This window comes from Peromyscus eremicus, chromosome 4, assembly GCF_949786415.1.
Source record: "Peromyscus eremicus chromosome 4, PerEre_H2_v1, whole genome shotgun sequence".
Lineage (NCBI taxonomy): Eukaryota > Metazoa > Chordata > Mammalia > Rodentia > Cricetidae > Peromyscus > Peromyscus eremicus.
Window position 1 is genome coordinate 85,736,138 of NC_081419.1, and position 27,519 is coordinate 85,763,656.

General features: G+C 36.2%; 1 pseudogene; it reads left to right on the plus strand.

Annotated features, from left to right (window-relative positions):
* Positions 1 to 12,646: 12,646 nt before the first annotated feature.
* Positions 12,647 to 14,042, plus strand: LOC131908442 (olfactory receptor 4K3-like; annotated as a pseudogene).
* Positions 14,043 to 27,519: the final 13,477 nt, after the last annotated feature.

The window sequence follows — 27,519 nt, forward strand, 5'->3', positions numbered from 1 at the left end:
TTTAAATCAAGAATCTCTTATTTTAAAATAGAACTATGGGCTGTCGCTTTGCTTTGTTGACCGTTTCCTTTGCCCTACAAAAGCTTCTCAGTTTCAAGAGGTCCCACTGATTGATTGTTTCTCTCAGTGTCTGTGCTACTGGTGTTCTATTTAGAAAGTGGTCTCCTATGCCAATGTGTTCAAGACTACTTCCTACTTTCTCTTCTAGCAGGTTCAGAGTAGCTGGATTTATGTTGAGGTCCTTGATCCACTTGGACTTAAGTTTTGTGCACGGTGATAGATATGGATCTATTTGCAGCCTTCTACATGTTGATATCCAGTTTTGCCAGCACCATTTGTTGAAGATGCTTTCTTTTTTCCATTGTGCACTTTTGGCTTCTTTGTCAAAAATTATTTGTTCATAGGTGTGCGGATTAATATCAGGGTCTTCAATTCGATTCCATTGGTCCACATGTCGGTTTTTATGCCAGTACCAAGCTGTTTTTATTACTGTAGCTCTATAGTACAGCTTGAAGTCAGGGATCGTGATGCCTCCAGAGGTTGTTTTATTGTACAGGATTCTTTTGGCTATCCTGGGTTTTTTGTTTTTCCATATGAAGTTGAGTATTATTCTTTCCAGGTCTGTGAAGAATTGTGTTGGTATTTTGATGGGGATTGCATTGAATCTGTAGATTGCTTTTGGTAAGATTGCCATTTGGAAAAGATCTTCACCAATCCCACATCTGACAGAGGACTGATATCCAGAATATATAAGGAACTCAAGAAATTAGACATCAAAATGCCCAACAGTCCAATTAAGAAATGGGCTATAGAACTAAACAGAGAATTCTCAACAGAGGAAACTCAAATGGCTGAAAGACATTTAAGGAATTGCTCAACATCCCTAATCATCAGGGAAATGCAAATCAAAACAACTCTGAGATACCACCTTACGCCTGTCAGAATGGCTAAGATCAAAAACACTGAAGACACCTTATGCTGGAGAGGATGTGGAGCTAGGGGAACTCTCCTCCACTGCTGGTGGGAATGCAAGCTTGTACAACCACTTTGGAAATCAATATGGCGATTTCTTAGAAAATTGGGAATCCATCTCCCCCAAGATCCAGCTATACCACTCTTGGGCATATACCCAAGGAATGCTCAACCACACCACAAGAGCACTTGTTCAGCTATGTTCATATCAGCGTTGTTTGTAATAGCCAGAACATGGAAACAACCTAGATGCCCTTCAACTGAAGAATGGATAAACAAAATGTGGTACATATACACAATGGAATACTACTCAGCAGAGAAAAACAATGACATCATGAGGTTTGCAGACAAATGGATGGATCTAGAAAAAATCATCCTGAGTGAGGTATCCCAGACTCAGAAAGACAAACATGGTATGTACTCACTCATAACAGGATACTAGATGTGGAACAAGGATGACTGGACTGCTACTCACATCACCAGGCAGGCTACCTGGAAAACAGGACCCCAAGAAAGACACAGGGATCGCCCAACGACAGAGAAATGGAATGAGATCTACATGAACAGCCTGGACAGGAGTGGGGGTAGTGAAGGGCGAGGGTCGAGGGAAAGAGAGCTTGGGTGAGTGGGAGATCCCAGCTGGATCAAAAACAGAGAGGGAGAACAAGGAATAGGAGACCATGGTAAATGAAGACCACATGAGAATAGGAAGAAACAAAGTGCTAGAGAGGCCCACAGAAATCCACAAAGATACCCCCACAACAGACTGCTGGCAATGGTCGAGCGACAATCCGAACTGACCTACTCTGGTGATGGGATGGCCAAACACCCTAATTGTCGTGCTAGAAACCTCATCCAACTACTGATGGACCTGGAGGCAGAGATCCATGACTAGGCCCCAGGTGGATCTCTGGGAGTCCAATTAGCGAGAATGAGGAGGGTTTATATGAGAGAGAATTGTTGAGACCAAGGTCGGATAAAGCACAGAGACAAATAGCCAAACAAACGGAAACACATGAAATATGAACCAATGGCTGAGGGGTCACCAACTGGATCAGGCCCTCTGAGTGGGTGAGACAGTTGATTGGCCTGATCTGTTTGGGAGGCATCCAGGCAGTGGGACCGGGTCCTGTGCTCATTGCATGAGTTGGCTGTTTGAAACCTGGGGCCTATGCAGGGTCCCTAGGCTCAGCATGGGAGGAGGGGACTGGACCTACCTGGACTGAGTCCACCAGGTTGATCTCAGTCTGTGGGGAAGGCTTTGCCCTGGAGGAGATTGGAATGGGGGGCGGGCTGGGGGGAAGGTGAGGGGGGCGGGAGGGGGGAGAACAAGGGAATCTGTGGCTGATATGTAGAACTGAATTGTATTGCAAAATAAAAAAATTAAAAAAAAAAAAAAAATAGAACTATGTAGTCTTATGTGTAAGTGTGTGTCTGAGTGTACGACAGTGTAGTATGTGTGAAGGAAAACAAGGAGATCAGAAAAGGCATTGGACCCCCAGAACTAGAACAGAAAGTTAAGAATTGCATCAAAGGTACTGAGAATTGAACCCAAGTTTTCTTTAAGATCAACAAGTTCTATAATCACTGAGCCATCTCTTGATCACAAGCAAGATTATCTTAAGTGTATATTATTAACTGTAAAAAGTAGTGATTTCATTGTAAGATGTTCATATAACTATAATGTACACCAATCATACTCACTCCACTTACTGTCACATATTTCCCCATTTCTTCACACACTGTTGCCCTTCTTTTTCCCAGTTACTCCTTCTTCTACTCTCATTTATAAAAACAGTATTTTACAATGTTCATGCTCCTGAATCAGTGCCATTCCATTTAGCATGATTTATGTTTTTGTTCTTTTGATGATAGACATACTGAGTAAGTTAAAATATTATCTCAAAATCTCAATGATTTCTTTCATTTGTTTTTTGTGTTGCTGTTGTTTTTTATTAGGAAGTTTTGGTTTTTTGTTTTGTTTTTCTGGGTTTTTCTGAGGTTTTTGTCTTGTTTTATATTTTTGGTATTAAAGGTTAACCCCAAGGTCTCATGTATGCTAGGCAATCTCTTTAAGACTCAGCTATGCATTGCTAGTATAATCCAATTATTTTTATACTGTAAATTTGAAATAGGATCTTATTAAATGGCTCAGGTTGTCTTTGACTGCAATTTTCCACCCTAGCCACCCAAGGAGCTGGAACTACCGGCCTGCAATTTCAGGCTAAGATACTTTGATATATATTTACTAAATGCTTAACCATCCAACCTAACACCTCTCAAAATTCTGCTGGCATTCATTTCAGAAGTAGAAAAACATGATCCTAACATTAATAAGTAAGTACAAGTTCATCCAAACAGTCAAGTGAATTTTTAGCAAAGGAAATAATGTCAGATGTCTCACAGCACCTGACTTCAAATTATACCACAGAATCAGGGTTACAAATAGCATGTGACAGGCACAAAATAATAATGTTGACTGATACATGGCTTAGAAATAAACTTACAAAGCAAAGCTATTTGACTTTTTGCGACATGTCAAAAATATACAGTGGAGGATAGGGTAATCTCTTTAGTAAATCCAGAAGAACGAATCTCACTGTATCTGTAGTTCTTACAAAATAAAATTCAGAATGGATCAAAGACTTATCACAAACACACTTACACATAAAACTAAATGTTATTTTTTGAATAATTATTTATTGTATTACCTGAAACTTTGAAATTACTGAAGAAGAGAAAAACATCATTGGAACATACTCAAGGACCTTCTGAATAATACTCCAAAACACAGGAAATAGTAGAAAGAATTGACAAATAGGATTACAGGAAATTAAAAAACTTCTACAAAGCAAAGGCAACAAGTAACAGAGTGAAGAAAGAGCTAAATAATGAGAGAAAAATCTCTATTATTTTCCCAATAAGGGATTATAATGCACACTATATAAAGAACTAAAAAAATTAAACACTAAAGCCAAAAATTAATGCAATAAAAATAAGTGGACCAATGAACTGAGTAGATATTTTTCAAAAAGAAATACAGATGGCTAATAAATACATGAAAAAAATTATATATTTAGTCATCAAGCAATGACCTTTTTTTTGAACATTATTACTGCCATTTACGTTTGGCATGTTGAGGACAGGGCAGTCAGAAGAGGACATCTCTTGCTTGGAGCTGAAGACACCATTCACTTAAGACACAGGGCCCAGAGGCCCTGAGGTGGCCCTGACCTGAATGCTCCCTCATAAGGGTGAGCTTTTACAGTAGGAGAAGGACCTGCTACTTCATGGTACCTGAAACAACACTAATGCATGGTTTGAAAGTGGAGATACCTGTGATCCAATCACTAATAGTAGTACAGATGATTAAATGTCATAAAGAACTGTCATTAAAAAATGAAATTTAATGTAGAAAAAGAAAGATATGAACAAAAGAAAATTAATATTAAAAAGAGAAAAGGACCCAAGAGGATGGAAAAGGAGGAATGTGAGAGGTGATAGAGCACAATTGTCATCAAATGAGTAGATTACCAGATGAGTAGATTAAAATGTGACATGAAACTCATTGCTTGTTAAATTTATATTCACTAATAAAATTTTAAATCCCCCCAAATGGTTGTTAAACAGCAAATAAATTTACCTCAGACAATGTCACTCACCTCTCCAACCACTGAAAGAATATTATTTAGAATACATTTAAAGCACTAATTATGGATCATTTATTATCCTATAGAGGCCAATATTATAAAATATGAAACAAAATTTAAATGACTTTTGACGTGTTTATGTATATGAAGAAGGTTGTAGATAAAGTTATGCATAGTGATCCTTGTTGGAAGCATGGGAAGAACTAAAATTATATTTTTATAAAGAAGAAAAATATATAAATCTTATGACAAAACTATGGGAATATAGTTTCTTTTTCTTTGAAAAATAGATAAATTAAGTTCATTTAACAAAAAGTATATTAATACAAATATTAACCTATCTAAATTATTTATCTAAGAAAGATTATTTCTACTCTTTGCTCAAATGTTTAGAGAGAATTATATATTCAAATTACATCTACTTCCTTCTTTTTTCATTTTGTTTTGTGTTTGTTTTTGTGGCAGTGTAGGCTACTTGGATCTTTACGGCACCAGCTGCAGCATGGCCCTCAAATCCCCAGATGGCCTCAGGTGACAGCTCAGACCTGGGGATTTGCACAGCCTTCCATAGTATCAGGAGACATGGATATCAACCCGGACTCTGGCTGCGGCAGGGCCATGGACCTAGATGCAGCCCCAGACCATAGCCCAGGGTGGTAGCACAGGCCATTCAGATTAGCATGGCCCAGGGGTCAGTGTAGACCTAGGATACCAACATGGACTCAGGTGTCTGACCAGACCCCAGACATGAGCATGGCCTTCAGTGGTTACTGAAGACAGGGACATCAACACAAACACTGACTGGTATAGGGCATGGACCCAGACTTGGCACCTGACAGCAGCTCGGGCGAGATGACATCATGTCCCCTGGTGGCAACACAGGTCACTCAAATCAGCATGTCCCCAGTGGTGGCAAGGGTCTGGGACAGCACAGTGACCACAGGTGGCAGCTCAGACCCTGGGCATCCCCATGACCTTGGTGGCAACACGGGTCATAGACATCAACACTGACTCTCACTGCAGTAGGACCACACACCCAGACATGGCCCCAGGCAATGGCTCAGTACCAGAGATCACCCTGGTCCTGGGTGGCAAGCATACCACCAACATCAGTCCATTCCTCACCACCCTCACTTCTTCAGATCTGCCTCTTACCACAACGCACAAACCATTCTTCCTCTCTTTCTCTCCCATTTCTCCACCATATACTTATTTATCATAAGGCTGCCACATGGGTGTCTCTCAGGTGCCTGAGCTGTTTGGTATCAGGCAGGCCTCTGGATCTAAACACCATTCTTAAGAAGATTAATAACATTAAGTACATAATAAGCCATTTTGCACAGCAAGCTCACCATTAACTATTTACTTGAATTTAAAAAAATCTGTGTGTATGACAAACACAGAAACATTTCTACTGTTGTATTCTTAACAGCTATAGATTGGATACAACCCTAATGTAGTTAAGTAGGGAGTAGCTAAATAGACATGCATACAATGGAATAAAAGTAGTAAAATAAAGTTACTAATACAGTAGCATGGTTTAATAACAAGTGCGGAGAGAAGAAACCTTGAATCAAAAAGAGAACATCCTATATTACAATGTAAACCAATGCCATGATTGCAGAAAACTTTATAACTTCTCAGACACTTATAACTTCTTGATATGCATCAAAAATGATACATGATTTTATGGTAAATATTTGGAGAAAGGAATTCTTAAATTGTTGATACAAATACAAACTTGCAAAGCCAGTGCTGATAACAACATGGAAGATTTCAACACTCTGAAAATTGAAGAAAGAAGATCATATTTTTCAAGTAAACTTGTGCTAGATAGTTTTATTTAACTTTGGGCAACATGCAATGCAAATTCCTTGTCAATAGTTTTTAAATTATTACAAGGTAAAGGCAATATACGTGATACACATGTGATGGCTGAAATACTACCATTACATATAAAGCAAATATGGAGAGCACATAGTGCATATGGAATAAGTTCTATACCATACTGTTAAGACTTTAAAAAGAAGAATATAATGCCATTGGTGAATGTGGAGATCATTATGATAAATGAAATGCCAGACACAAAGAAAAAAATATAAGGTGTGCTCTTACTTATATGCAAAGATTTAAAAAGTTGAATAAATAGGAAAGTGATAGAACTGTGGTCATAAAAGTAGATCACAGAAAAATAGAAGATATATAAGTTCATAGTTGTATGTGGCTAACAATTCTAGGAAATTAATGTACAGAATTAAAACTACAGCTAGTAGATTGGTATTTAATAATGGTAAGTCAAAGAAATTTTTAGATGTTTTTTAATGCACACACACTGTCTATGCAAAGTACTGGTATGTAATTTTACGATACATGTATGTCAAAATATAGTAGTGTCCACCTTAAGCATATACAATAAATAGATTTAAAAATAAAAACAAAACTATACAAACTAAAATAAGATTGTTTGCCTGAGCCATAGATGTGGTACGTTTGATCGTAAAGTACCAAAAGAGAGTCTAGGAGAAAATGAATGGCTCCATTGGCTGTTTCAGATGTCATGACAGTTGTCTAAATGTGTATGTACAGCTGTAAAACTACAGACAAATGGATCTTCCATTTTTTCAAAAAATTATTACATGTATGTGTGTGCATGCACACATGAATATAGGCATGTGTATATGTTTACATGTATTCATGCAACAACACATGTGGAGATTAGAAGACAACTTGATGGAGTCATTTTTCTCCCTCCAACATGGCAGACCCAGTTAAGCTTAATGATGTAACACAGGTTATCTGGTTTGGAAACAAGTAATGTTACCTGCTGAGACATCTCACTGGCCCATATTATTCAGCATATAACATGTATGTTGTCATAGCACATATAGAAATGATAACTCAGTTACTATATATATATATAAATAGTGAAAAGAGTTCTTTTTTTGTACTATTAGGCTCTTGTATTTATTTGTATTATTAGGTTATTTATTTAATGTATCTTAGAAAGAGCCCTCTAATAACTTAGAAAAAGGACCACAGTATGTTTTTCTGTCAAACTTGATTTTTCTGAACTCAGCTAAAGGATGCACTGAGCATGATGTGACCCCCAAATGTTCCTCTGAGTCAAAGGAAGAAAATGTTCATATTAGCTCATCAGTTATAAGGATGATGGCAGTGTGCCAATGTTAACCTGGCTGCCCCTTCCACATGTACATAACAAATAACTTCTGCTGGGACAGGTATAACATCTTGTACATGATTTTATGATATGAAAGATATAAATCTAGGAGAAGTACATCATATCCTTCTATAGAAACATAATAACACATTTTATATTTAACAGCTTTGCTAAACATAACAACATTGTTCACTACAACTGATATTCAATAAACATGCATTTAATATATGCAATGGTATGGCCTTGTACCTACAATTGAATCTGAAATTACATTTCCTTCCCTGTGTTTCCATTTTCTGTTTACTTTTGGTTTATTTTTTCATTTTGAGAGAGAGAGAGAGAGAGAGAGAGAGAGAGAGAGAGAGAGAGAGAGAGAGAGAACATTATGCTGCTCATGTGTGAAAAACAGAGGACAAGTTTGGGTATTAGTCATTTCCTTTCATCTTTTTGAGACTGGGTCTCTAACTCTTAACCACTGTGTATCCTGGTATAGCTGGCCCTAGCTTCTCAAGATTCCCTTGTTTCCAACTCCCATTTTGCTGTAGAAATGTTGCCAATATATGTATATTCTGGGATGTGAATTTAGCTCCTCATGTTTGGATGGAAAGCACTTTAGTCCTCTGCCCAGCCCTAAATAGATCTCCTCTATTGTGAAGCTTTAATAAGCCATTGTCACTGTGCTGTTTAACAGATGTCTAGAAGTTAATTTTTGTAAAATAATTACATGATTAATGAATGCCTCCTTTTTTCCTTTTCTAGGCCCTAGAAATCACCATTGTTTTCTCTGCTTCTAAAGTTCATTGTTTTAAATTCCTCACCTATGTAGAAAATACACAATATTTACTCTTCTATGACAGAATATCCTTAAGCATCATCCACATTGCCACAAGTAAGAGCATTGTGTTATTAAGACAATATCAATAGTAATTAAATAATAATATGTCTGTATGTGTGTGCATACACATATGCACATGCACATGCTTGTATGTATGTATCATATATATGTATAATACAGATGTGTAACTTTCTCTATTTGTTCATCTGTCCCTAAACACTACGATAGATAATGTATGTTATAAATAATACATCAAAGAATTTACAGCATTCCTTCATATAAGGTTTTCATTAAACATGTGTCTCAAATGATTGGATAGTAGGCTTAGATTAGTTTTATTTTTAAATTTTTGTAAGATCTTTCATCATTTTTAGGTACTATAACACCATATATTGTCAACAACAATATACAAGAGTTCTGTTTTTCCATACCTAAGGCAACATATTTTATATTTTGTATAAATTTTGTATATATTTTATATATTTTTCTTGCATTTTGCAATCTTAACATGAAGGCAGTGTTGAAAATGGGAAATTACTGCAAGATGTTCCAATTCAGGATCCTCAAAGACTTGGACCCATTTAAAGTACAAAAAAAATGGAAGTTTCCAATGCAGACGTGACTTTGTCTATCTATATAAGTCACACCGAGACGAAGTTCTTGCCAACCTTCTTCACAGAAGAAATTACATTACTACAATGTGGCACAGTTTCAGATTTAAGCAGACTTTAGAAGGAATATGATCCACTTGGGAGGACCTGGTTGATGAGATAATTCCTGTAGTGCAAGTACATCTCAAAGTGATTGTTGTTTTGTCAGTTTTCACCACAAATACACATTTTAAAAGTTTTTCTACATTAGAAGCACGTATTTGAACTATGATATATATCATATAGAAATTATAAAACTGAACCTGGGACTCAACTTCTGTTTGGTTCATAGACCTGTAGTAATTTTGAAAAGAAGACATTAATCAGAGGTTTTAAATACATGAGATATTATGGCATGATATGATATTCTCCAGCTACTTGAGGTTAGAGAAAGAAAATGAACTCAAATGCTACCATGGAGGATTTAGTTGGGAACTTTTTCCTGAATAAAAGCATTGTTGAACCAATGTTTGAAAAAGGCAATGCATTTTTGTCTGTAATTATTTAGGAAATAGTATTCCCTAAAGGGTGAACTAGATTTCTGCATTATGTAGATTTACACACTGAGATGAGCACTTAATAAACCTAATCCCTAATTTAAAACCATTACAAAACAGCTGGGAAGTCATTTCTCTGCAGAGTTAAAAATAATGCTGTCAGCTGTCTAGAAAAAAGTATTGCATGTCACAAAATTGCATGGCCTTTGGTAGAAATTGTAATGTTTTGTCTTTAGTTTTAGCTAAAAATTACACATGTGTTTTTTATGTAATTCTTTTGGAATGAATCATGATTTGTAGTTCATTGAAATCTCCCTTCCAAATAATATGTTTTTGTCACTTTGGGTTCTATTTCTGTGTGCAGCTTTTCATTTTAGATGACAATTTCTTGGTCAGTTGTCATGTTACCAAAACATTAATTTATACTCTACTTCTACTTTTGTTGGAGGTTTCCCATCACACATATGGGAAGCTGTAGAGGAGAGAGGGGAATTAGGATTTGTTTTCATTTCTTTCAGGGTATGATCTAAACACCATCTGTGATAATGACATAGTAGTGTATAATTACATTATGCTATATGTTTAGGCTTTCCTGTGACACATCCACCATTGGTTAAAGTCAACCACAGAATATTAGAATAGATGAAATACTAGTCTAGACTGGAAGTGTTATGCTCAGGTATTAAAAATAAAAAATAAAATCATATATAGGTTTTTGTTAATTTTTTACAGAAAATTAATATATTGCTATATTTGAGGTTTGCAGTTATAAAAACTCACATCTTTCATCTTTGAGTTAGCGATAACCCCATTCTTAATGCATTTATAATTCTTAAATGCATTTATACTATGTCCCTTCAGAAAGAAATATAGCAGAGTATATAGTCACAAAGATTATTACATATGTAAAACAAAGAGGATAAAGGTGAACCTTTCCTGGCTATTATTTACTGTGTAATCTGTCATTGGCCCAATTTCATGTAATTATATAATGAAAGATTACTGACCTCAAAAAATTATTTATTCATACTTTTACCAAGGACTGTACTTTCCTTAATACAATACTCTTCCAATAAATAAATCCTAAAAATTCAGGAAACTTTTATAAAAGATGGGAATGAGGAATAATTAAACCCCACCCACACACAATTCCTTCTTTAGAATAGAAGACCATTTAATGAAATGTCTCGAAGTCACTGGGACAGAGCCGAAACTATAATGTACTGTTATAAAATCTACAGCTGTGTTGATGGTTTTTGTTGTTGTTTTGATTTGGTTTGGTTTTTGGTTTTTTGAGATGGGGTTTCTCTGTGTAACAGCCTTGGCTGCCCTGGAACTCACTCCATAGACTAGGCTGGCCTCAAACTCAGAGATCCACCATTTTCTGCCTCCTGAGGCCTGGGATTAAAAACAAGTACCACTACCACCTGGCCACCTTAATAGTTCATGTTGCTTCCTGAAGACCACAGGAAGCCAAACATACACTGTCAGTCCTGAACTTACCTTTACAAAAGCAGCAGATAAATTAGGGCAGAACAAGCCTCAAAATAGTTATTGAGCAATAAAAATGTCTTAATTACACTGTAATGCCCGAAATGGAGGTTCAATTCACATGTTTGAAAGTTACTTAAGAACATGCAACATGAACCATAAGGTATATTATGAATTTCAGAGATTAAATGTCACTTATGAAAAAAAAAAGAACAGTTTTTTTTCCAACTAGTAATTTTTCAGAGTATCTTGACTCTGCATTTTTAATTGTTCTATTTTCCAAAAATGTAAGTTTACCTTTCCACATAACATTAGAGGCTTCTGAAAATGTTAAGTAGCTGTATATGTTCACATAAAATAAACTCTCTATCACATGACAAGTTACAAGACTCTCTGTTGAAAAAGTATACTGCTGACAGAACACTTAGCCTACTCTAAAATTATCTTATTATCTCAAATTTTAATGTCTATTTTCTAAGGACAATAAAGTAGATAACCAGGTAAAAAGAGTAGGAAGGAGATGAGAATGCTGGAGGTTTAAATAATAATACTTCACTCCAAATTCACCAATTCAATGTAAGTTACATGAAAATGTCATTTTATACAAGGGAAGAGGGAAGGAAGGAGACAAAAGAGTAGAAAGGCAGGGAGATTAGCTTTCATTTATTAATTATTCAGAATAGCATATGATATCTCATTATTTAGAAATGAAAGCCAGTCAGTCAATAAAGGACAATAAGTAACATCCCCCAGGGTTATGAATAAAATGGTTGTTCACAGATACACTCTAATAGATAAGTCAAAAATCAAGGAAAGACATTACGTTAACATGTGTCTTTAGCACATGGCTTCTCAATTTCCTCACATTTTGTAGTAAACTTGGTTTCAGTCTGTATGGTCCTACAGTCAACAGTAGATTTGTGCCTGGCAATTTTGTGTTTATGTTAGAAACATGTCAATAGATTGTCATTTTGAAATTATGATGGTCAAGTAAACAGGCTGCAACTATGACTCTAATATTCATTGAAGGAAATTATTTGATTCCAATTAGAAAGCAGATTAAAGCTTGGAAAAATGCAAACACAATACGTGCTACTGATATTTTTAAACAGTATACTCATATCGATACCTATAAACATTGTCTTTTAGATGTGCAAAACTTTTGACTCATCATTCTACTTTTAAAACCTTCCCTTATCAGACACAATGCACAAATACAAGAAAGATTTATTTAAAATTTGGTTTGGTGCAAAGCAAAGATTTCAATTTCAAAATTTTTTTGCTTACTTGACTCTGTTGTTTCTATTTCAGGAATTCATAGTTAGGTTCTGTCTCTCTCAACCCATTGGAGCACAGTGTACTAAAAAGAAGAAGCAAACCAGTCTGTAGTGTCTAAGTTTGTTTTTCAGGGATTTTGTACTTCAAGGGAACTACAGATCTTCCTCCTGCTGCCATTTGCCACCCTCTACCTGATGACTGTAGTAGGCAACCTCTTTGTCATGATATTAATCATCATTGTTATCTACCATGTGGATGCTGGAAATTGAACTCAGAATCTCTGGAAGTGCAATCAGTGCTCTAACCACTGAGCCACACAGGGATGACTGGCCACACTAGTGGAAGCCCATGAACTGTAGACTAGTGGCTGTGGAGCCCCCATGGGACTGGACTTGGCCCTCTGGATATGGAAGATGGTTGTTTGGCTCTAACTGTTTGGGGTCACCCAGTCTGGGGGATCGGGATCCGTCCCTGGTACATGATCAGGCTTTTGGGAGCCTGGTGACTGTGGTGTGATGCATTGAGCAGCCTTGATGCAGTGGGGAGGGGCTTGGACCTTCCTAGGCTCAGTGTGCCTGGCTCTGCAGACTCCCCATAGGAGACCTTGATTTGGGGGTTGTGGGGATGTGGGGTGGCTAGGGAGGGAGGGCTGGAGGGTGAGAGGAAGGGGGATCTGTGGGTGGTATGTAGAGTGAGTAGAGAATTTCTTAATAAAGAAAAATGGAAAAAAATCATTGATCATCATCTCCATTCTCCCATGTACTTTCTGTTAGCTAATCTCTCATTTATTGACTTCTGCCTTTCCTCAGTTACTACTCCCAAACTGATCACAGACCTCGTAAAAGATAGTAAAACCATTTCCTTTGTGGGGTGCATGAGCCAGATCCTCTGTGTGCATTTCTTTGGAGGGGGTGAGATAGTACTTCTTGTAATAATGGCCTATGACTGATATGTGGCCATCTGCAGGCCACTCCACTACACCAGCATCATGGACAGACAGAAGTGCATCTGGCTTGTTTTAATGTCATGGATCATTGGCTATGTGCATGCCATGGGTCAACTGATCCTGATTTTGGAACTACCTTTCTGTGGACCTAGAGTAATAAACAGCTTTTTCTGTGATATTCCTTTGGTGATGAAATTAGCCTGCACAGATACTGATACCCTGGGAATCATGATAAATGCTGACAGTTTTAGCAACAACTTGTTTCATTCTCTTGCTGATATCTTACACTTACATTCTATTAACTGTTCAGCTTCACTCTAAAGATAGCTCATCAAAGGCACTCTCTACCTGTACATCCCACATAATAGTCATTGTGCTGGGTTTTTGGCCCTGCACTCTATCTGTGGCCAGTCAACATCACTTGGGTCGACAAGTTTCTTGCTGTGTTTTATACCATTATCACACCTCTCCTGAATCCAGCCATCTATACACTGAGAAATAAGGATATTAAAAATACCATTAAAAAGTTGAGAAATCACAGGTAAATTTGGGGATAATTTTTAGACACCTCTTCTAATTGAAAATTTCATTATGTGCATGTTACTTTAGCTGTACTTTGACCGCAAAATTGCATGTATGACTCACTTCTGCATGATATTAGTTGCATGATTAGTTGGTTATGAAAATAACTATTATGGAAGTACATTCAAAAGTCTAATACCTAGATTTTTACTCTCAGAAAGAGTAATAACTGCATCATATATCTATTTGTGTCTGAAGACTAGAGGATGATGATAATTTTATAAAATAATAATCATTACAATTTACTAATCATTACCCATGGTCACAACACTGTGCAAATCATTTTAACTAGATTATTATTTGCAAAGTTTTCATTGAATTACTTATCAAAATTATTATTTAAAAATATATCATTATATTTCGATCCCAACTCACTATAGGAGATACTGAAGATATTTTTGAGGTCTAAATACTCTTAGAGATCAAAATGATTTACAAACCAAATCATAATGCTAGTTGCGTCATATTGACATAATCTCATTTTCCAATTTGTACTCATTCAAATGAAATTTTTTTTTCTCTTGTTTTGTTCCATAACTGAAAGGGCAGTGTTCATAATATTAGAATACACTTCCTTAAGTCCAAAAATTATTTTATGACATTGATTTTTCTTTATATCATGAAAGTAGGACAGTGTGGTAAAAATTATATGCTTTTAAAAACATTATATCGCCGGGCAGTGGTGGTGCACACCTTTAATCCCACACTGGGGAGGCAGAACCAGGCAGATCTCTGTGTGTTCGAGGCCACCCTGGTCTACAAAGCAAGTTCCAGGAAAGGTGCAAAGCCACACAAAGAAACCTTGTCTCAAAAAACCAAAAAAAAAAGAAAGAAAGAAAACATTATATATATATATATATATATGATGTACATATGAATATACATATATTTACACATATATGTATAGACTGTTCATGTAAGTTATCATTTGATAATGTATGCCATTTCCTGGATAAAACTATATGTATATACACTTACAGTACTTTACTATCTAGTGTATTCCTAAAAAGAGACATGTCGTAATTTCTTGAATATTGTATCCTAATATTTCATGAACAATTTGTATGTGTATACTAATAAGTTAAAGATGTTCTTATAACATAAACTAATAAAAACATGCAGATACCTCTATCATGTTTTCCTGAAATCAGATTAGAGATAAGCAAGACTCATATCTGTCTACACACCTTGACCACATGGGAAATATATTAGGAAGTTTTGGTATCTATCTCCTAAAATATTATCTCAGCTAAAATATTGTCTCAGGTAGATTTCACTATCTAAAATTTTAAGTCACCATTTTTCCTTTTGTGAAATTTGTTCTTTGACAATATCTGCAATAAGCTCACTGCATCTGACCCCTTACTTCCCTCCCACTCCTATCACCCACTTCCCCAGCCACATGCACACTAGTCCCTTTCTACATTTATGTTTTTTTTGTTTTGTTTTGTTTTATTGTTTTATTTTTACTTTTTGGCCCACTTGGATTCCAAGGGTCATCTATGTGTCCATTGGTTTGGAATCATCTCTGGAGAATGGTGAGCTCTTCACAGGTCACAACTGAAGAAAATGTCTGGCCCTGCCCCATAATCATCAGGAGCTCACATCAAGGAGGAATGTGCAACATAGACCACAGTCTGATCTATGACTCACTATTGACAGTTATCCATATGGAGCCCACAGTAGGCAGCCTTGGAATCATGACTGCACTGACTGTATGAGGCCCACTAGATTGCTTTCCATAATGTTTTTCACTACTACAGAGATCTTGCACGTATTCACTCTGCACCTCTTCCTCATTTCTCAAATCATTGTTATTTTATAAGTGATCTGAAACCTACACACAAGTTACTTTCACCTACGTACAGGCATACTATAAAAATAGACTTCTTGCTAAACTATAATTAGAATGGAAAATGAGTTCTTACTGCCCACGTGATTTAAAGACTATGATTTTAATTAAATTTTAGCAATTCAGTGAAATTGCTTCTATATAATTTGTGTTTCAAGAAGAAGCACAGTGGAGGCCAGTAGAACAACTTATCAAATAAGGGAGTTTGCTGCCAAGCCTAATGACCCCAAGTCAATGCTCAAAATCTACGTGTTAGAGGAAGAAAATCAACTCCCTCAAGATGATTTTTCTTTTATTATTATTACTTTTTATTCTTCTCACATATACTACATCTTAATCACAGTTTCCCTTCTCTCCCATCCCCACAGTCTCTCCTCCTCCTTCTCCTCCCATCTCCCCCAGATCTGAGGGTAGACAAAGTGAAGACCCAGCTCTACCACTACTGGGCATATACCCAAAGGATGCTCTATTCTATCACAAGGATACTTGCTCAACTACATTCATAGCATCTTTACTCAAAAGAGCCAGAACCGGAAACAACCTAGATGTTCCTCAACCAAAGAATGGATAAAGAAAATATGGTATATTTACTTTGTCTACCCTCAGAAAAGAACAAGCCTCCTAGGGACATTAATCAAACATGGTATAATATGCTACAACAATACCAAACACATACCATCACATCAAGACTGGATAAGGTAACTCCTGTAGGAGGAAAAGGGTCCTACAAGCAGACAAAAGAGTCAGATACAGCTCTCACTCCCACCCTTAAGAGTCCCAGAAGAACATCAAGCTACTCAGCCATAACATATATGTAGAGGATCTAGGTCAGAGAGCTCCCATGAGTTCTAGTCAGTTGATTCTGTGGGCCATGTTCTGTAATGCCCTTGTCCCCTCTGGTTCCTCTGATCATTCCTCCCCCTACCACCCATATGCAGGATTCCCCAAGCTTTGCCTAATGTTTGTCTGTGGGACTCTCCTTGCTCCCATCAGTTGCTGAATGAAGTCTCTCTGGTCTTTTTGATGGTGATTTTGTTAGACTCCCATTGTAGAACACTGTTTATCTTTCTGGGTCTGAGTCACCATGCTCAGGATGATTTTTTCAAGTTCCATTCATTTGCCTACAAATTTCATGATGTCATTGTTTTTCACAACTGAGTAATACTTCAATGTGTAAATATACCACATTTTCTTTATCCATTCTTTGGTTGAGGAACATCTAGGTTGTTTCCGGTTCTGGCTCTTTTGAGTAAAGATGCTATGAATGTAGTTGAGCAAGTATCCTTGTGATAGAATAGAGCATCTTTTGGGTATATGCCCAGAAGTGGTAGAGCTGGGTCTTCAAGACATCAACAAACTAAATAATCCTATTTAAAAATGGGTACAGATCCAAATAGACAATTCTCAACAGAGGAAATCAAAATGGCTGAGAAACACTTAAAGAAATGTTCAACATCCTTAGGCATCAGGGAAATGCAAATCAAAATTACTTTGAGATTCCATCTCACATTTGTCAGACAACCTGTGATCAAAAACACAAGTGACAGCTCATGCTGGAGAGGATGCGGAGCAAGTGGAACATTCCACTCCTGGTGGGAGTGCAAACTTATACAAGCAACTCTGGAAATCAATATGGTGGTTTCTCAGAAAATTGGGACTAGATCTACCTCCAGCTTTAATTGTGATCCTTTTAGAGAGGGTTACAATTAAAGGACTGCCTTGAGTCCGGAAAGACTGTGTATTTCAACTGTGTTGAGACTGTGAACAACAACAGGGACTTTTGAGGTTGGACTCAATGCATTTGAATTATGATATGGCTACAACCTAGGGGAGTCAGAAATGGAATATGGTTGTTTAATAAGAATGGTCTGAGTGGCTCCCGGCAGTGGTACATGAGCTGGTTTTCTGGAGCCAGTTACCTGTGGTGAGACACCTTGCTCAGCCTTGACGTTGGGGGGAGGGGCTTAGTCTTGCCTCAAATAAATGTAGTAGGCTTTACTGACTCCCCATGTGAGCCTTCACCCTTTTGGAGGGGATGGGGAGTTGGATGGAAAGGCTGACAATGGGGAGTGGGAAGAGGGAGGGGAGGGAAATCTGTGGTTGGTTTGTAAAAACACTAAAAAAAAAAAAAATTCTTAAATAAAAAAAAGAAAGGTCCTCAAAAGCCCATGTATTTAAATGGTTGTTCTACAGCTGGTTGAATTGTTGGAGAAGTATTAGGTGTGGCTGTGTTGTAGAAGGTGTGTCAATTGGGGGTGGACTTTGAACTTTCAAAAGCCCATATCATTCTCAGTTAAATCTCTTTTTTTTCCTCTCTCTCTCTTTTTTCCTCCCTCCCTTCCTCATATTGGTGGATAAGATATGAGCTCTTGGCTACTGCTCCAATGTCATGCCTGCCTGCTGCCTGCTGCTCTGCTCCCTGCCATGATGGCCATGGGTATAGGCCTCTTGAAATATGAGTCCCAAATTAAATGCTTTCTTTCATAAGTTGCTTCCATCATGGTGTGTTGTCATAGCAATAGAAAAGTAACTAAAACAATGAGACTGAAATTTGAAGGGTTTGTGTTTACCGATGTATACTGAATATTAGCTACATAGGCATATTTTAAATGTTCTGGATCTGGACATTAGAAAACCTATATCTAAATCAGAGAAAAGATAATCCAATCTCTTATGGGTCATAAATTTTATCTTGCAATTAAGAAGTACCCTTTCCTTATGCAGGAAGGCAGCCACGTATAATGTTAATAACAGAGTAACAAAATGAAGATAATTTTCAGAAAAAAAAAAAAAAGATCCCAAGTAACTCCAAAGAGAACTCTGTTCAGTTTGTGGATCCTTAAATAGTCCATGGCTAAGTATGAGATATTTTAATCCTATGATCTGCAGCTCTCCTAAAGCAGCCATAAACTCTCCACTCACACCCCTTTCTCCAAGCTTGCAACCAACCTTCTTGCCAGTATCACGGAATGCTCTCAGCCAGCCCACCTGAGGTGTGGACCCCACTGCACACTTTAGAGGGAATGTCTTCATCTTTTGCTGGTAATATAAAACCTGAAACAAAATTTAATGGCTTTGGAAATGTTTATAGTCAAAGGAGGTTGTGGATAAAAATTGTGCTTCGTGGTACTTGTTGGAAAGATATGAAGAACTAAATATTTTTATGAAAAAATTACATCAATCTTACAACAAAATTATAGGAACACAGAATTTCTTAGTTCTTAGAAATATAGGTGAATTAAATTTCATTTAATTCCTACTACCTTTTACTGGCAAGACGTATCAGTGGGTAAAGGGACTTTTGATACATAAGTTTCCTGGCATATACAAAATCTGAAATGTTTTGAAAAATAGTCTGCTTGTAACTTCCATTGTATTTTGATAAAATTATCATTTTTAAATATTACAAGGACATGACACATTCTAAAATAGGCATATATAGCTTAATCACTCACTGTTTTCCCAAATTTCATGTAGTCCATTTTCTATTATTCCATCACATACTCTGTACTTTTCAGGAATTTTGCTGTTAATCCATGGATTAGACTTCTGGGAATTGATAGTTTCATAACTCTGAGATATCTTTACTAATGTGGTGCAATTTTGCATTTTATTCAGGGAATCAAATATATTATAAAATATAGATTTTAAGAGAATGTATACATCATGTATGTTCTTGATATCATTTTCCATATAAGTCTATAACTGACTTTCACATTTGATTAAATTATCTTGTTACATATAATATTCCTCCTTGTCTTAATTTGGAAGGCAGATGTGTGATTTGGCCATTGATAACTGAAATTTTGGTACTGTCTTTCAAACAGCATCCCATGATTTAGATTCATGTCTACTTGGTAAAATACCATTAATACATAGCTCCAAAAGTCTTTTCTTACCTTTTGTTTTTAACATTTCACTTGTAATCAGAAGTTGACAATTTAAAAATTCCATTCAAGACAACTTGAAGAAATAATTTCTCAGTATTTCCTGTTCTTTAATATTATTAATCTAGATATCAACTAGGAAATTTAGTAATTCATGCATTATATTCATTTCCTATGATCAATATAGTAATAGACTTTAAATAGTATGTTAATTTATCAAAATTTTATACACTATGCTTAAATTTCAAAACGCTGATAAATGCACCCAAGGATTAGGTAGCAAAGTCAAATTGACAACCTGTATCTTTAGATAGACAGATCCACAAGTATCAAATAAAATTAATTAAACAGGAGGAAAAAAGAGACAACAGTATCATTCATACATGACGGTTAATAAAATATGACACAGAAAAAGAAAAATTGACCATGGAAATCTAAAAGTAACAACTCTCTGAATGTAAATATATAAAATGCATATATTTAGTTTAGAAAAAAATAATACCTGATCCATATATAAACTTAAGGTTGTTTCACTGAAAATATAGCATGCTACTTTTTATAATTTGAAGAAATAGAATCTCTGTGATGATGTAAGAGAGACACCCAATAATAAATGCCAAAAAGCCATAGGTAGAAAAGTATGGGAATAAGGCAATGATAAAGAACATCAAATTCTGCAATGATGTCCACAAAAATAAGGTTGAAAGTGATTATTTCATAGGATATCTAGAATTATAATTATTTTTCTCTAAAAATGACTGTAAATAGGAAAATATATTTGAAAGAAAAAAGGTGATGGCACTTTTATCAATGAGAAGTTAAAGTAAAAGGAATAATTAGAGTGCAAAGATAAATCTAGGGTCTGAATTGTTTGTTTGCTTGCTTGCTATTTTTTTATTTCACTTAAATATATTTTTATCATACAATTTATTCTTATCACAGTTTCCCTGACCCTAACTCTTCCTAGGTCTTCTTCAACTTCTCCATCAAACCAATTACAGCTTCTTTCTTTATCTCTCCCTTTAGAAAACAAACAAGTAAACAAAAAACAAAGAAATCTGAATAAAAGAAAAAGAAATACATAGAAAAATTAAAACACAAAATCAGAAACTGTGGTTTACAAACAAAAGACCAGTAAGACAAAAAAAAAAATCCAAACAAAGCAATATGAGACAAAAGGTCTACAAAAATACCAGAGTTCACTTTGTGTTGGCCATACATTACTAGATATTGAACTCAAAGTTAAGTGTGGTTGATATACCCAATGAGTCTCCACTGGAATAATCTAATTTTTCCTTTGCAAGCAGATTTATATTTAAGATACCTTCTTGGTTAGGTATGTGAGCTTCTATCCACTTCTACCTCTCAGAAATTGAACATAAATGAATGTGCAGGCTTTGTGCATACTGTCACAGTCTCTGTGGGTTAACAGTGAATTAGTTCTGTTGTGTCTGGAAGACACTGTTTCCTTGGTGCGATCCATGTCTCTGGTTCTTAAAATCTTTCTGCTTCCTCTTCCACATAGCATCCCAAGCTCTGAGGCGAGGAGCTTGATGAAGACCCTCCAATTAAGACTGAGTGTTGCAACATCTCCCACTTTCCACACATTGTACAGTTGTGTATCTCGGTAATTGTTCTGATATACTACAAGAAGTTTCTCTGATGATGGCTGAGCAAGGCACTGATCTGCAGGTACAGGTATAGCAAAACGAGACAGGCTTTCCTATAACCAAGGCTGACTCCAATTAACTACCCATCACAGAATGATCTTAAATTCAGGATCCTCAGATGTTGCTGCCTCCCAAGTGTTACCGCAAACATTATCTAGATTTAAAATCAGAAATAACAACAACCAAAAAAGAAAACAACAAAAAAGGAGGTCATTGTGTTAGTAGTTAAAGGAAAGTAGAAATTATGTAATATTTAGTTGATGGATCCATCAGCATATATTTGAGGGGCTGCTCTTTGGAAGATCCAGAGCATATATTTAAGGGGCTGTCATTTGAGAATATAGTGTGATAATTAGGAGTATGGATTACCATACTCATTAAATAGGGATACAAGACCTAACTCTGTTGTAGAATATTATTTTAAGATGTGTTATAGTTGTTCATGCTGTGAAACATTGTTTAATGATACCAAGATGTGTTGCATTCTTTTATGTTGCTTTTGTTTAACTCTGTGAAGCTGTGTTATTGTGCCTGTCTAAAATACCTGATTGGTCTAATAAACAACTGAATGGCCTATAGCAAGGCAGGAGAAAGGACAGGCGGGGCTGGCAGGCAGAGAGAATAATTAGAGGGAGAAATCTGAGAGGAAAAGAAGAAAGAGCAAGAGAACAGGAGAGGAGGATACTAGGAGGATACAGCCACACAGCCACACAGCCAGCACAGAGTAAGAGTGAAAGCAAGATATACAGAAGTCAGAAAAGGAAAAAGGCCAGAGGCAAAATGTAGATGGGATAATTTGAAGTTAAAAAAAAAAAAAAGCTGGCGAGAAACAAGCCAAGCTAAGGCTAGGTATTTATAATTAAGAATAAGCCTCCATGTGTGACTTATTTGGGAGCTGCATGGTGGACCCCTGAAAAGAGTAATAGAGTAAAAAACAATCAACAACATAACTCTGATACTCTATCCCTCTAAAATTTGGTGTCTCCATGTATAAAATGGTTATAAAAGTACAGCACAGGAAATTTTGTGAAATTGAAGTGAGATAATGTGCTAAGCATAGTGTCTTTTGTAGAAAAAATATTTTAATAGAAGTTGTGTGTTAATATTAACATTGCTTATCATACTTTACTTCCATATGTGTACTGTATCTTTATAGGGAATAATGCATTAATAAATAAATCCATGTCTGTATTATTGAGTCATTATTTCAATGTTGTGAATGACCTCAATATGTGTATCTGATCTCCACAGTAACTTGTGCAAACAAAACAAAACATACACAGGTAAACCTGGCGAAATGTTCAGTTTGTCAAGAAAAGTATTAATATCAAATATAACAGAAATTACTGTAACCTGAGTGGGAAAACTCATAGGAGACAAGCCATAGGAGAAATAAATTCATCGTTGTGTGTCAAAGCAAACAAAATCAAACACAAAACATCTTCTTCTGGAATAACAAGGAAATTAGTCCATTGTATTCATTCAATTCAATGGGTTAGCAGTTTTCTTTCCTTCTTTATTGATTCAGTGATTTACTATAAAAGGGTCATTTTGTAAGCCAGGAAGGCTTTTAACCTATGAGTTTCCTGCCTCACCATTGTGCATTCTATGACTAAAGACACAAGCTATTTCACCCTGCTGTTTCCCATCTTTTCTTGTGTAATCTCCTCATCACTACACTTCACTTTCCTACTGTTATTCAATCCAGGTATCTCTACTTTCATGTTTTTCACACAAGAACAAAGTATTGGGATCAATGTGAATACACCTTCCTATCATGGGGTATGACTTTTATCATTTTTCTAACAACAGATACTTTGAAATCCACTCCATTGTTCAAGTCAATGGACCAAATAAATGACTCTGGTTTCTGAGTTTGAGTTGTTGGATGGGACTCTCTAGTCCTTGCTCAATACATTTTTTCCTCATGATCATCTTTTCTTTTTTTCTTTTTAGAAGAAGAATGAATTGCCAGTGTTGAATGTGGAGGAAATTATGCTAAATGAAGAAAGTGAGATACCCACACTCCCCCCCCCCCGCGACATACACACAATGATGTATGCTCCCAGTTATATGCAGACTTTTAAAAAGTCAAATAAACAGAAACTGATAGAACTGTGATCACCAGTAAAAGACTGGATGAGGAAATAGGAGGATATTAGAGTTTATAAATTTTCAGTTAGATATGGCTAATAATTCTGAAGAATTATTATGTAGATTAAAAAGTATAATTAAAAACTATTATATTGTAAAAAGCTTTTTTTTTTAATTTTTATTTTGCGATACAATTCAGTTCTACATATCAGCCACAGATTCCCTTGTTCTCCCCCCTCCCGCCCCCCTCACCTTCCCCCCAGCCCGCCCCCCATTCCAATCTCCTCCAGGGCAAAGCCTTCCCCACAGACTGAGATCAACCTGGTGGACTCAGTCCAGGTAGGTCCAGTCCCCTCCTCCCATGCCGAGCCAAGGGACCCTGCATAGGCCCCAGGTTTCAAACAGCCAACTCATGCAATGAGCACAGGACCCGGTCCCACTGCCTGGATGCCTCCCAAACAGATCAGGCCAATCAACTGTCTCACCCACTCAGAGGGCCTGATCCAGTTGGTGACCCCTCAGCCATTGGTTCATATTTCATGTGTTTCCGTTTGTTTGGCTATTTGTCTCTGTGCTTTATCCGACCTTGGTCTCAACAATTCTCGCTCATATAAACCCTCCTCATTCTCGCTAATTGGACTCCCAGAGATCCACCTGGGGCCTAGTCATGGATCTCTGCATCCAGATCCCTCAGTATTTGGATGAGGTTTCTAGCACGACAATTAGGGTGTTTGGCCATCCCATCACCAGAGTAGGTCAGTTCGGACTGTCTCTCGACCATTGCCAGCAGTCTGTTGTGGGGGTATCTTTGTGGATTTCTGTGGGCCTCTCTAGCACTTTGTTTCTTCCTATTCTCATGTGGTCTTCATTTACCATGGTCTCCTATTCCTTGTTCTCCCTCTCTGTTGTTGATCCAGTAAAAAGCTGAAAAAATTTTAGATGCTTTTAATGCACACATAGTGTCTATGTAAAATACTAATATACAATTTCACTCTGCGTGTGTGTGTGTGTGTGTGTGTGTGTGTGTGTGTGTGTGTGTGTGATGGTTATTCTCAATAAAATGGTTTTAAAACTAATGACAAATTGTATACATTATGAGATTGTTTCCCTGAGTTATAGGTGTGCTATGTGGGTTGATCATGAAGTAACAAAAGACTATCAGCAAGAAAAAAAGTTGTCATTTCCAGGTGATAAGACGGTTGTCTAAATATATATGTGAACTGTAAAACTCCAGACAAAATTATTTCTCCGTTTAAAAAAATGAGTAGTCCTGGCCTCTGCAATCACAGTACTTAGTACATCTCAGAGCTGAGGGAATGCCAAAGACATATGCATCTTTAAATTTAACTTAAAAAAAAACAAAGCATTCACGCTGTCCAGTGAAGAATGAGGTTTGTATATCCAAAAGATAATGTAAATCTATAAAGCACAAACAACACCAAATTGAAGAAGTACGTTTTGCTACCCAGCGACAGAAACTGGACTTTTCAAAATTTTCTATCCAGCAAACAGAGTAATAACGAAATAGCAACCAGAGTTCTCATACTACCATTTAAAATAAATTAAAAAATGTGAAACTTATTGAGTATGTTTCATAAGTTAATAGCAAATGAGAGATTTTAGGTGTTTGTATTCCACTTAGTTGAAAAAGTAACTACCACAGTAACTACTAGTAAGTTTGATGCTGTACTTGCTAAACAAACTCAGCCAAAATACCTAAAATAACAGGTATGGAAAAGATGACACATGGCTCTGATTTTGAAAACATTTTCACAAATTTTGGAGCTTCTTAAGTCTTGAATGTATTGGAGTTGTCAAAGTACATACATGCCTTTGTGAATATTCATTCTTTATCACATTAATCAGATGATGAGCGGTGAAATGAGCAAACTGGAAGGTAGAACTCAATAATCACTTTGTGAACATGTTGGAATGGTCATGTTACTATGTAATTGGTTTGCGTTTAATATTAACAATAAATTAAATAAAATAAAGACAAAAATTGTTACATTTATTTACATGTGTGTATGAACATGCACATGTATGTAGGCATATCTATATATAGGCACTCACCCATGTAACAGCACATTATGGAGATCAGAAGACACCTTGAATGAGTTGGTCTCTTCTTCCACCAACAGAGACTCAGTCAAAACATCTGCCTGTCAACAACTAACTTTGCTTGCTATGGCATCTCACTGGCCCATGTGGTTTATCTTATAACATGTATGTTATCAGAACACATAACAAAATGCTAATGTAAAAATTACAAAATGTTTATAAAATAAAAGGAATTGTTTTCTTTATTATTGAGCTCTTGTATTCAATTCAAGAGAAGTTGGAGGCTAGGGATCCCCAAGGATTATGAGAGCAAAACTCTTTTCAGCTACTTGGTCCTGTTTATGGGAAACTTTCCAAGACAGACACAACTCCTGTCAGTGTATATAAACCACACTGAGGTGAAATACTCTCTGCAACACTGGTCACAGCAGAAACTACATATCATAGTTTCAGATTCAAGGGAAATTAGAGAAAACATCATCCAAAAGGTAGGATCTGTTTTACAAGGTGACTCCTGTAGAACGAGTACTTCATAAAATGATTGTTGCATCATTTTTCATCTTAACTACTGATTTAAGATTTGTTTGCTTGTTTTTTTTTCTTTTTTTATTATTAGGAAAAATTTTTAATTCATTTTACACACCAATCAAAGATCCCCCTCTTCCTTCCTCCCTCCTTCCTAGCCTCCCCCTCCCAACCCACTCCCCACTCTGGGGCATGAGCGGGCTTTGTGGAGCCCACTACCTATGATGGGACACCTCATGCAGCCTTGAGGCAGGGAAAAGGGCTTGTACCTGCCTCTACTGAATATTTGCTTGTTTTAATAGCACATATATTTTTTAACCTCTTTGATGATTTTGCAGGAACTCTTGCATTTGTAATTATTGAGATTGACAAAAAATATTATACAAGTTTCCCTTCCAAGAAATCCTTAAGCCTTCTGAAAACTTAAAGCAGTTTTACTATCTAATGATATCTTATAATCTTACAAGTTCTGTGTCTCTCAACTTGGAGAAGTATGGTGTTCACAGATCACTAAACTTACTCTAATATTGTCTGATTATCTTTATATTATTAGATGCTGCATTTTCCCAAGATATCAACAATACAATAAGAAAGTAGTTAATAGAGATTGGAGAGAAATGAGAGCACATAGAGTTAGAATAATCATAGTTCATTGATAATTCACAAAATTCATAAAAAGTTATGTGAAAATGTCACTGATGTTCAAGGGTAAGTGCACTGAATTTTGAACACAATGAAATTACGCTTTTATGTAAACACTGTATTTATATTTCACAATAAAGAGAAAGGTGCCTTGTTTTACAAATGTCATTAATTATCCTAGAATACTCAAAATCAAGTTACCTATCAGTTACTTTATAGTTGGAAAGTGGTATTAGAGGGCTTAGAGACAAACAGATAAGTTTGCCCTACAGCTTTGCTACTTTATTGAATTTATTGACACAGGAAAATCAATAAGCATTATTTTCAACAAAATATAATGTCTTTAAAGTACTTAACACCAAAATTACACAATACTTGCTAATAACTTAATTTTCTAATCTTCCAACTTCAAACCTAGCAGTATAATGAAAAAGTACAGAAATTAAGATAAGGAATAATTAAAGGAAGAAAGTCAAGGAAGGAAGGAAGAAAAGATTGAGAAGCAGGAAAATAATTTCATGAATAAATTATTCAAACTATTACATGAAAGCACACCTTCTAGAGTAGAAAGCCAGTAAATATATGACAATATGTAACATCTTCAAGCCTGTCAATATATGAATGTTAGGAGATGCAATTCAATGGATTAGTCAAAAGTTAAAGGAAAGACATAATGCTAACAATGTGTCTTAAGCACATGTGTTCTCAG